At 35.7% G+C, this 12,339-nt stretch overlaps 1 long non-coding RNA gene across 1 annotated transcript in view; it reads right to left on the reverse strand.

The window, feature by feature from the left end:
- LOC144294019 (uncharacterized) overlaps positions 1-12,339 on the reverse strand; it is a 71,269-nt gene that overhangs the window by 15,280 nt on the left and 43,650 nt on the right. The gene's annotated exons all lie outside the window — the stretch shown is intronic.

Genomic DNA, 12,339 nt, shown 5'->3' on the forward strand with positions numbered 1-12,339 from the left:
TGGGTATTTGTCATTTCTAATAGCTGAGTAATATTCCATTGTATACATAAACCACATCTTCTTGATCCATTCATCTTTCGTTGGACACCGAGGCTCCTTCCACAGTTTGGCTATCGTGGCCATTGCTGCTAGAAATTTCTAAGCTTCAAAAGACACTGTTATGTTAATGAAAGAGAAATTACATACTGAAAGAGCAAATTCATAAATCACATATCTAACAATGGACTTACATCCAGAATATATAAATATCTCTCAAAAATTACCAAAAAAAACCCAAATAGCCTAATAAAAAATAGACAATTTGAACAGACATTTCGCCTATACAGACATATATAAACGTATAAAAATATGCTTGACATCATTGCTCATTAGACAAATGCAAGTAAGACCGTATGCCCATACATTTGTCAAAATGCCTAAAATTGAAAAAATGGGTCATAGCAGATGTTAGTGAGGATGTGGGATGACTCTCATACACTGTTGATAGGAATGCAAAAATGGTACAATTATTTTGGAAAACACCTTGGAACTTTCTTAAAAAGTTAAATATGCACCTATCATCTAACACAGCTATTCCACTTCTAGGTATTTATCCATGAGAAAAGAAAACCTACACTGGTACACAAATGTCCCTACTAGTTTAATTTGACTAGATGCAAATTGTAAACTTAAACATCTATCAAGAGGTGAATGCATAAAAGAATTGTGGTATATCTATAAAATACATGAGAACTCGTCAATAAAAAGGAATGAAGTATTGATATTGGAAAACAAGGATGGAGCGTTAATTATACTGAATGAAAATAGCAGACAAATAGAGCACACGCTGTAGGATATAAAATTTTAGAAAATGCCAAGTAATCTATAGTAACAGAAATGGTTACTATAAATAACCTGCTATCTGAGGATGGGGAAGGGGCAAGAAGGGCCAAAAGGGAAGGATTATAAGGGCCAATGAGGAAACCGTGCACTTTGTCTTGATTGTGTTGATGGTTTCATTAGTATGTACCTATGTCAAAACTTGTCAAGTTTTACACTTTAAATTTGTGCAGTTTATAATGTCAACTACATCTCTACAGCTCTGTTAAATATTTTTTTCTAAAGATTTTATTTATTGGAGACAGAGAGGGAGAGAGAGAGAGAGGCAGAGAGACAGAGACACAGGCAGACGGAGAAGCAGGCTCCATGCAGGGAGCCTGACATGGGACTCGATCCCAGGTCTCCAGGATCAGGCTGAAGGCAGTGCTAAACTGCTGAGCCACCTGGACTGCCCTGTTAAATATTTTTGAATGATCCAAAATGTTAATATGTTGTAAGAGCCATGAAACAAGTAATTGTCCATTGAGACAATCACAATAATAAAATTTCAGTCTTATACAAAAAATAAGGCTTTGGTTATCAATTGGAACTTATGATATGAGCACATAGAACTAACTACTTTGAGTAACCTAAAGATTTGTTGCATTTCTCCTTTTCTCAGACTGTGAATAACTAACTACAAGGTAGGTTAGAATGTTTAGTGTGCTGTGTAATAGCCAATGTATAGGGGAGTCCAAAGCCAAGATGCTCTGATGCTTCATGCTTCCATGATTTATGGTTCTCTCCCACATGCATTACATGTGCGTGGGGAAGAGTTTTGATTCTTCCTTCTTCTCCCTCTCTGTTCACTTTGAACTTTCATCTTCAGATTTGCTGTGGTTCTTTCATCCCTTTCCTTTATCCTCTCCTCCATTAGCAGCTCTCATATGCTTCATTGGTCTCAACTTCTCCACTTCCTTCAACAAAACTTGCCTCTTTCTTCATGTCGTGGTTAAATGCTTGTGATTTTCTTTTCTTCCTTTCAAGTTCATTTCAATAATAGAAATAAAAATACTCCCATCCAGTGTAAATATAAAACAAAAATGAGATATCAACAAATTCATGTATAAATTTGATGCAATCCCTAGTGATTTATGTGTGTGTAGTCACACTACATATTATATAATAGGTATCTTCATACACGGCTGGTGGGAGAAAAAATTCATCAAACAACTTTGAAAAAAGCATTTCTAAGACTTTGCAAATTTGATAAGCATGCACATAAGCAACATGATCAATGCATAAATTGTGTATCACAACATTGTTTGCAATAGCCTCCAATAAGGAAACAAAACAAATGCCCTTTACCAGTAGGATAGATACTATAATTATGGTTTTTTTTACACAATGTATTTCAGCTATGAATATGAAGGAATATAAACAAATCTTACAAATATAATGCAAAAGAAGTTAGGCACAAAAGAATATTTACAGATTCATGCAAAATTCAAAAATAGACAAAATTAAACTATATTGTTTGGGGTATATTTTTTCATAAGTCACCATGAACAGCAGGGAAGTAATTGATGTGCAATTCAAGATAGTGTTTACCTCAATAGAAAGAGAGGGAGTTGAGTTTGTTGGTTCTGTGATGCAGGTAATGATCAGTTGATGATGGTGTGGGCATTCAATTTAGAAATTTGCTAAACTCTTCATTTATGTTTTGTTTACCTTTTAGTATGTGGTTTATATTTCACAACAAAAATTAAAAAAAAAAACCCTCACACTATACAGAATAGCCTGCTCCTTAATGTTTTTTAGCTTAGTAATTAATAGTGATTTTCATTCACACCCACAAGCATTAGCTATCAAATGTCTTTCCTAATTCGATAGATAACTAATATAATCTTCATGAAGATGGACATCTTAATATATTTCACCAATAGATAGGCACCTTCCCAATAATAGGTGCTCAACAAATATTTATTAAACAAAATAATTATATCTAACTGATTTGAATTTGGCATGTATTGCTGAAAGTTTGTTTTAGTGGTATTACTGTAAATTGATATCTTCATAGGCTCTCCTTTTTCTTTTTTATATATTCTGGCAAATGACCATCATTATTATTCAAAGAATGACTTTTCTGTATTTCATGGGATCTTCGTGTATTTTGTCTTGGTCAGCACTTTTTCTACTGCCCACTGAAAGGGCAGGGTATACTCCCTTTGCTTGGGTGAGAATAGTCACTTTCAGATTGGATCCTCAGTGGATAACTCAGTTCCTATTACAGATGAAGCATCCTACTGGCAGTAGTCATTATGAGGCATAATCAGATCATACTACAAGAAATGTTTTTAGCATATGTAAGTGTGCACACCCACATATATACTCATATCATGTGCACACCCACACATCGTATCATTAATAAGAACACCAGAGCACGTTGATGGTGGAAAAGATTGTTTTACACACAACTATATGTACCTTCCACTCTTTTGCCTAGCAAACATGTTAGGTATTTATCTACTTGAATGGAGGAGATATAAAATGACGGATGTTATGTATAAAATGAAATCATGTACTCAGATGATCTGTTATCTTTTCCCAAACAGATGTTAACTCATGAAATTGTCTTGAATTAAAAAAAAAAAAAAAACTGAATTGATTCAACATTAACTTTCAACACCGAGTTTGCAATTTTTTTTAAGTTTGTCACTATGAAAATAAGAATCAGGTAGTATTGCCCTGATGGATGCGATAGGGCTCTTAACTTGATGCATGGACAGGATAGTGCTCCTAATCCAATGAAATGGAGAGTAAAAATACAATAGTGTGAATTAGTTCAGGAGTTGATGTAGTTTTAGCCACCTGTCAAGATTTATTTTCTATCTCATGACTAAGGACACAGACTGTGAGCAAACATGTTTTTCCACCGGTAGGATCTTAGAATATAAAGCAATCTGGCTTTTACCAGGTTAAACAAAGTTCACTTCTTCAACAGGGTTCACCAAAATGTTGTTACCTGACACTCTGATTTATATTGAATACTTAATAAATATTTGATTTAAAAGTATTTCTCAGTTTTTATCTTTTTTGAACTCTCTGTAAACTTAAATGCTGTTGACAACTTCCTTGACCTACTTGGAGACTCTGAGCTTTGAACCCTTGATGTATATTGTCTTTAGATTTCTTTCAAGAACTTGCTGTCTTCTCCACAATCTCCTCTTGTTTGTTCCTAACGCATCCTGACAAGTTTTCTTTCTTTAGTCCTTTGTCATTCAACCAGACATCCTCTGCCATTCATTGCTGTGGCTTTAATTATCCCTACAATCTCTTTACTCAACTCTTTCCTCCACCTCAGGGATCCTCATAAGTCCAAGCCTTTCTTCTTGCTTTCCTTATATTAAAAGTTAGCACCATTATCTACCTGGTCAGTCAGGACTCTGAGTCATACTCCATTCTCACTTGAATCCCCTACATCCAATTCATTTATGTATTTTTTCAACTCCAGGTCCAAATAATTTTTCAAATCTTCTTCGCCTTACTACCTTTCTACTATTGCTGTTGAGTAGGTTCTTATCATTCTTGACTCAACTGTTGGGAGTTTCCCTACCAAGATCTTTGCCTCTAGGCACATTCTACTCTAAGCCAACTCCCAAATTTGCTACCCACATACTGCGAGGCTTAAGTCTGATAACATGTCTCTTTTACCTGGAAATCTTCAGTGGGTTTTTATCATTTACAAGGTAATGGCCCAATCACTTAATATGGCATTCAGAACCATTCAAGATCTTGCCTTTCTGCATCTCCAACTTTATCTCTTCACCCTCCTCACTACACACACTCACACACATTCATGTACATGCTACACACACACACACACTTTAAGCATCACACCCTATTGAGTCATTTCCATATCTTCCTCATCTACCCAGGCTGTTTCATGCTTCCATATTTTGCATGAGTTGTTCATATCTTTGTGTCTCATATGTATCTGAAAAACTTCCTTTAAAAATTCTTTTCCCAACTATTAAAGTTAATCACTTGCTCTATGTTATAATAATGCCTGATACATGTTGTATGTAACGTAATGTATTGTGATTTATTTGTTACGTATCTAACACCCCTAAAATATTTCCTTGAGAATAGGCATGGTTTCTTGTGCTCAGTCCAAGGGATCTGCTTAAAAATATCTGTAACAGAATGATGAATGAATGAATACCTCTATGAAGTATAGATAAGGAAGACAGTGAAGTAGGTGATTTATTTACATAATGTTGTTTAATCTTTACTAACATTCAAGGTTTTATTAGTGCAGCCTTCCAATAAGTTAGGGATATGAGTTAAGAGCTAGAATAACTGTTGATATGTGACTGGTTTGGAAGCCACTTGTCAGCTGTACAACATTGGGCAAGTTACATAATTACTTGGACTCCAGTTTTCTCATCCCTAAAATGAGAATAATTAAAACACCTGTATTAATTGGGATATAGGTTAAATATCATTAGAATAAAGATATTCTAAAATATGACTTAAATAATAAGTGCATGTATTTATTTTTCATAGCATCCTTTGAAGTGGACCATCCTAACTAATCATGCTCCACGTTTCTATCCACAAAACACGTTCCAACTTGTGATTCTACCAACACGTTGAGTATTGACATGGCAGAAATTGTGTCAAGGTGATGATGGTGAGAATCCAAAGCAAGAAATTATCTTTTAAGGAATTGATGCAGAGTTTGCACATAGCAATTCAGCTCTCATTCCTTTGGAGGGAGCTTATTCACGTGGTCACCTATTTCTGCAAAATAGCCTGGGAAATGTAGCCCCTGTCTGGGTGGCCATAAACCCATTTAAAACTTTATTACTGGAGAACTAGAAAGGAGAGATATTGAGTGGGCAGTGAGAAGTTCACCCCACTACTTCATAATGCTGCTATGAAGATTTAAGATGAACATGTGTGAAATCATTCAAAATAGTGTCTGGCACATAGTGTGCACTCTATAAATATTATCTCCTATTATCATTACTTTTACAGGCAAGGAAATTGAGGTTTGGGAAGGTCAAATAACTTGCCTTGAGGGCCCACAATAAGTAAGTGGCAGAGTAGGAATCTGAGCTCTGGTCGACCTGAGTGTAAATATTTCCAGCCTTCCTACTGCCTAAAATATGCTGCTCACTTAATGGAGTTTGGAAAAGAGAAAACCAGTCTTGTTTCTTGGACTGTAATTGTATTCATTTTAGTGAATGAATTCTCTGTATTCTTTAAATAGCTTAATGCCAATAGGGCTCATAGAGACTCAATGTTCTACCTTACTAATTGTCCCAGAAAATATTTTTAATATGGTCTGAATATTGACAATATCCCCTAAATAAGATTATCAGAAGGGTTGGGGCAAGAATTATGTATATTCATTACAAGAAGGTTAGGGGTTTCCTGCCATATATATGTTCAGAGCATTTTATCTATGGTATGTAATATAAGGGGTTAGCAGGTTTATCTTGCCTTCGAGGAATTCCAATCCACTTTTATGTTCTTTGGCCAATGTGGAGGGCTGGCCTCTACATGGCCTTTTAGCTTAAATGGTGGCTCTCCAAAAAATATGTCCACATCCTAATCTCTGGAACCTATGAATATGAACTCCTAGAAAAATGGTCTTTGTAGATATAATTAAGTTAAGGATTTTGAGATGAAATCATGCTGGATTATCAAATGGGCCCTATATCCAATAAACGTCCTAATAAGAGCCAGAAATACAGATGAAACAGAGCGGGGCACATGCAAGATAGAGGCAAAGTTTGGAGTTATGCAGCAGCCATAAGCTGAAGAATGCCTGGAGCCACCAGAAGCTGGAAGAGGCAAAGAAGGGATTGTCTCCTATGGCCCCAGAGGAGTACTACACTGCTGACAACTTGATTTGGACTTCTGTCATCCAGAACTATAGGAGAATAAATCTTTGTTGTTTTAAGCCACCCAGTTGGTGGTCATTTGCTACGATGACTCTAGGAAACTGATACACCTAGTGTGGAAATTTTAGCTGATAACTTAATAATGATCCAAAGATGAAGAAAAGAGGCAAGATACTGTACTCTTACAACACTCTTTTTCTACCCCTAAATGCCAAAGACAGAAAAGAGTGAATGAGCATGAGAAAAGAGAGACAGAGAGAGAGAGACAGGAGGGGAAGGAGCTCTGGAGTTTGTGGGAGGTAGGTGGGACATCCAAAGAACTAGCCTCAGTGGGAGAAGAATGGACAGGCTCATCATGTGGCTCCAGAGTAAGTTTTCAGAGGCACTTTTTCATCCTCAGAGTAATTCTGGATTGAGGCATATCAACTTTGTCTGTCTGTCCTATGAAGCTTTCTTCTCTACTGATCTATCTGTGGTCTGCGCCATAAGTAATATTTGTGTATTATTACGGGTAATCCCTCAGGAATAATTTGGGCTTTCAGTTTTTATTTATTTTTATTTAAATTCAATTAATTAACACATAGTGTATTATTAGCTTCAGAGGTAGAGATCAGTGCTTCACCCAGTGCTCATTATATCACATGCCCTCCTTAATGCCCATCACTCAGTTACTCCATCTTCCCAACTCCCTCTCCTCCAGCAACCCTTAGTTTGTTCCCTATAGTTCAGAATCTCTTACAGTTTGTCTCCCTCTCTTATTTCATCTTATTTTTCTTTCCCTTCCCCTATGATCCTCTGTTTTGTTTCTTAAATTCCACATATGAGTTCAATCATATGATACTAGTCTTTCTCTGAATGACTTATTTTACTTAACATAATACCCTCTAGTTCTGTTCATGTTGTTGCAAATGGTAAAATTTCATTTTTTATGGCTGAGTAATATTCCATTGTATTTATATACTACATCTTCTTTATCCATGTATCTGTTATTGGACATCTGGGCTATTTCCGTAGTTTGGCTATTGTGGACATTGCTGCTATAAATATTGAGGTGTAGATGCCCCTTCACATCACTGTTTTTGTATTATTTGGTTAAATACCTAGTAGTGCAATTGGTGGGTCATAGGGTAGCTCTTTTTTTAACTTTGAGGAACCTCCTTACTGCTTTACAGAGTGGCTATACCAGCTTGCATTCCTACCAGCAGTGTGGGAATTTTCTTCACATCCTCACCGAAATTTATTGTCTCCTGACTTGTTAATTTTAGCTGTTCTGACTGGTATGAGGTGGTGTCTCATTGTGATTTTGATTTGTATTACCCTGGTACCAAGTGATGTTGAACATTTTTTCATGCGTCTGTTGGACATTTGTATGCCTTTGGAGAAATGTCTGTTCATGTCTTCTGCCCATTTTTTGACTGGATTATTTGGGTTTTTTTGGGTGTTGAGTTTGGTAGGTTCTTAATAGACCTTGGATCCTAGCCCTTTATGTGATAAGACATTTCCAAATATCTTCTCCCATTCTGCCGGTTGTATTTTGGTTTTGTTGACTGTTTCCTTTGCTGTACAAAAGCTTTTTATCTTGATGAAGTCCCAATAGTTCATTTTTACTTCTGTTTCCCTTGCCTTTAGAGATGTGTCTAGCAAGAAGTTACTGTGGCCAAGGTCACAGAGATTGCTGCCTGTGTTCTCCTCTAGGATTTTGATGGATTCCTGTCTCACATTTAGGTCTTTCATCCATTTTAAATTTATTTTTGTGTATGGTGTAAGAAAATGGTCCAGTTTCATTTTTCTGCATATGGCTGTCCAATTCTCCCAACACCATTTTTTGAAGAGATTGTCTTTATTCCATTGGATATTCTATCCTGTTCTGTTGAAGATTAGTTGGCCACAGTGTTGAAGGTCCATTTCTAGGTTCTTTATTCTGTTCCATTGATCTATGGGTCTGTTTTTGTGCCTGTACCATACTATCTTGATGATTACAGCTTTGTAATATGAAGTCCAGAATTGTGATGCCACCAGTCTTGGTTTTCTTTTTCAACATTCCTCTGGCTATTTGGGTTCCTCTCTGGTTCCATACAAATTTTAGGATTATTTTTTCCAGCTCTATGAAAAATGTTGGTGATGTTTTGACAGGAATTGCATTGAATGTATACATTGCTCTGGGTAGCATAGATATTTTAACAGTATTTGTTCTTCTAATCCATAAGCATGGAATGTTTTTCCATTTCCTTGTGTCTTCCTCAATTTCTGTCCTCAATTTCTTTCATAAGTGTTCCATAGTTTTCAGAGTACAGATCCTTTACCTCTTCAGTTAGGTTTATTCCTAGGTATCTTCGGGTTTTGGTGCAGTTTTTACATGGGATCAATTCCTTAATCTCTCTTTCTTCCATCTCAGTGTATAGAAATACCACTGATTTCTGTGCATTGATTTTATATCCTGACACTTTGCTGAATTCCTGTATGAGTTCTAGCAATTTCAGGGTGGAGTCTTCTGGGTTTTCCACATCAAGTATCGTGTCATCTGTGAAGAAGGAGATTTTGACTTCTTTCCTGCTGATTTGAATGCCTTTTATTTCTTTTTGTTGTCTGATTGCTGAGGCTAGGACTTCTAGTACTATGTTGATCAACAGTGGTTAAGAGTGGACATCCTGACCTTAGGGGAAAAACAGAATGACATTTGCTTTGGGCTTTTCATATATGGCTTTTGTGATATTGAGGTATGTTTCCTCTATTCCCTACACTACAGAGAGTTTTAATCAAAAAAGGATGCTGTATTTTGTCAAATGCTTTTTTGCATCTATTGAGAGGATAATATGGTTCTTGCTTTTTTTCTTTTTCATGTGGTGTATCATATTGATTTGCCCTTTTTTAATGTGTTGTATCATATTGATTTGCAGGTGTATCATATTTATTCCTTGCAACCCAGAATAAATCCCACTTGTTCATGGTGAATAATCCTTTTAATGAACTGTTGGATCCTATTGGCTAGTATCTTGGTGAGATTTTTTGCATCTATATTCATCAGGGATATTGGTCTGCAATTCTACTTTTTGGTGGGGTCTTTGTCTGGCTTTGGGATCAAGATAATGCTGGCCAAATAGAATGAGTTTGAAAGTTTTCCTCCCCTTTCTATTTTTTGAAGAGCTTTCAACCTTTAAAACATAAGAAAGCATATATTGAAGTGCTAAGATCAGTATGGGGAACATCTATATGTTCTACCCCTAGAGAGCACAAATCACTGGGTAAGTTCTTGCATATATGTCATGCCTATGGTGTTGCCCCAATGAAAGGGGATAGCCTCCTGCTTGTTTTTTGTCACAGTCTGACAAGAATTCATTTTTTTGTCAATAATGGCTAAGATTATTAGTTCACATGACATTTCTATACTCTTATTAGTGTAATTGTGTTTTTCTACCAATTGTTTGAGTCTATCTTCACAACAGCCTGATATGGTGAATAGAGTAGATGTTATGATCCCTACTTTTGCTATTTCATTCCCTATTTTTTAAGTGAAAAATCTGGGTATTTAGTAGCTTCTCTCAGGTCATTAAGATAGTCATGGGTGCAGCTATTATTAAAAATGTAAGGTTACTGACTGTTTTTTTCCAATGTTAATTTCACATTGATCATTCATCAACTTACTTATAAACCACCAACATATTGAATATCTACACTATTTAATGCATTGAAGAAGAAAAGGCATAAGAGATGCAGAGTTGAATTCCTGACCTCATAACTGTAGCCATTTCTCAGATATATAAGTCTAGAAAGGCCTATCTAACTTTTAAAGGAAAAGGAAATACATATAGCAAAATCTTGTGATAATATGCCATAAAAATTTTCATATAATGTTATTTAGCCATTGGTCCCTTTTCTCCAACTATCATGTATTCTCATAAGTGAGGATGAGCAAAAGTGTACATAGAGAGGCTGGCAAAACTAGTCAGGGAGATGGTCTGGCAAATATGGAAATGCAGAGGACATCTGCTTACCAAGTACTTTTCCAGTGAGAACAGGGAACTACTAAAATGCAATTTGTGGTATTGCTGTCACTGTCCTGGATGTGTTAGCCAGCTGCCAGACCCAGATTTGGCCTCATTGACATTTATGCCAGAATAGACAACCCATCTCACTGGCACACAGAACTAGCATGAATTTCCATTTTGCATTCAGACTCCTATTCAGACTCTGCCCACACCTCGGCAAACTCTGTCCTTTTTTTACTTAAAAAAAAAAATCACTATGCAGTTCAAATAAGATACATGACAGATGAAAGAAAATGAAATTAAAATGTAAACAAAAGCTGCTGGATGGTTGAAATGCCCTTATTAGAGTGGTTTTAAAGTTCTTTTCCAGTTAATGAATTTTCTAGTTAAAATCATTCAAAATATACTACATTTGAATTATTCATCTTGAAAATTTGATTTCACGCCAAGTTTTCTTGTATCTGCATACTAGAGGCAGATGTTTCTCACAGAGATGGTGGAACATGATTGCTTTTTTCTCTTGTAGAATTTGTATCTAGATGTCAGGAAGTCAAGGTAAATCCCATCAGTATGGTACATTTGGGACCATTCACATAATTTTATTTACTCTAAAGTTAGCAACATTATCCTGATATTCTTTTAACAAGTTGAACCGGTGTCCATTAATACTGTTTCTACTCTGTCATAATAATTGTTTACATCCAGGTCACACACAAAAACCTCATTAGGGTCCAAAAAAAGTAAAAGAAACAGGATGTAAAGCATAGAAAACAGAGGGCTTTTGGCTAATTGGAGATCAAGTGTCCTTCATAAGGTATTCACATGTAAAATGTTAAAAAAAAAAAAAAAAAGAAACCAAAACAGTGTGCATAGACATAAAAAAGAAAGGAAAAAAAAAAGTCTGCTAATCTGTTTGCTAATTTGCAAACCCTGGTTTACTTATTCAATTCCCAGACTATACCAAATGACCTTTGATACACTGACTGTTATTTGTATACTGAGAGATTAGCCTTGAATTTGGCAAGAATAGAAGTTCAATAAATATTCAATGAATGAGTGAATGAAAAACAATACATGAATGAATGATGGTTAAATCTTAAAAATAGGAAACTGTTCTGGGGAAAGTGAAGTAAGATTTACTGTGTTCTTGCTACTACTATTTTCTTATTTATTTATTTCATTTAATTCTTATAAAAAAACCTTGTGAATACATGAACATTTTCATTTGTCAACTGAGGACACTGATTCTCAGAGATGATAGGTGATAGGTCCAAGGTCATAGAGTTAGCAGTGAGTGAAAGTGATTTCTCTTGGGCTTGAAAGCCCTCAGATGCTCACTTTACTAAGAGTAACTTTTCTTGACAAAGTAAAGTGCCAAACACAGCCTGAGAGTTAAAAGAAATACAAAAAATGGATTATTTTGACTGATTGTCAATATTCTATTTTATGGCCAGAGTGTTTATGGCACGGCAGGCCAAACTGGAAGTCTTATTTGCCGGGTTATTGGACTGTCAATATGCTCAGTCTTGTGATGATAATATTGGAAAACATGAGGTGTGAGTACAATATTACCAACTAAATGCAGACTGGATTTTAGAATTTTCTTCAGTACTCAGAGACATACACCATATCACCAATAC

Source organism: Canis aureus, chromosome 22 (assembly GCF_053574225.1).
Source record: "Canis aureus isolate CA01 chromosome 22, VMU_Caureus_v.1.0, whole genome shotgun sequence".
NCBI classification, from domain to species: Eukaryota; Metazoa; Chordata; class Mammalia; order Carnivora; family Canidae; genus Canis; species Canis aureus.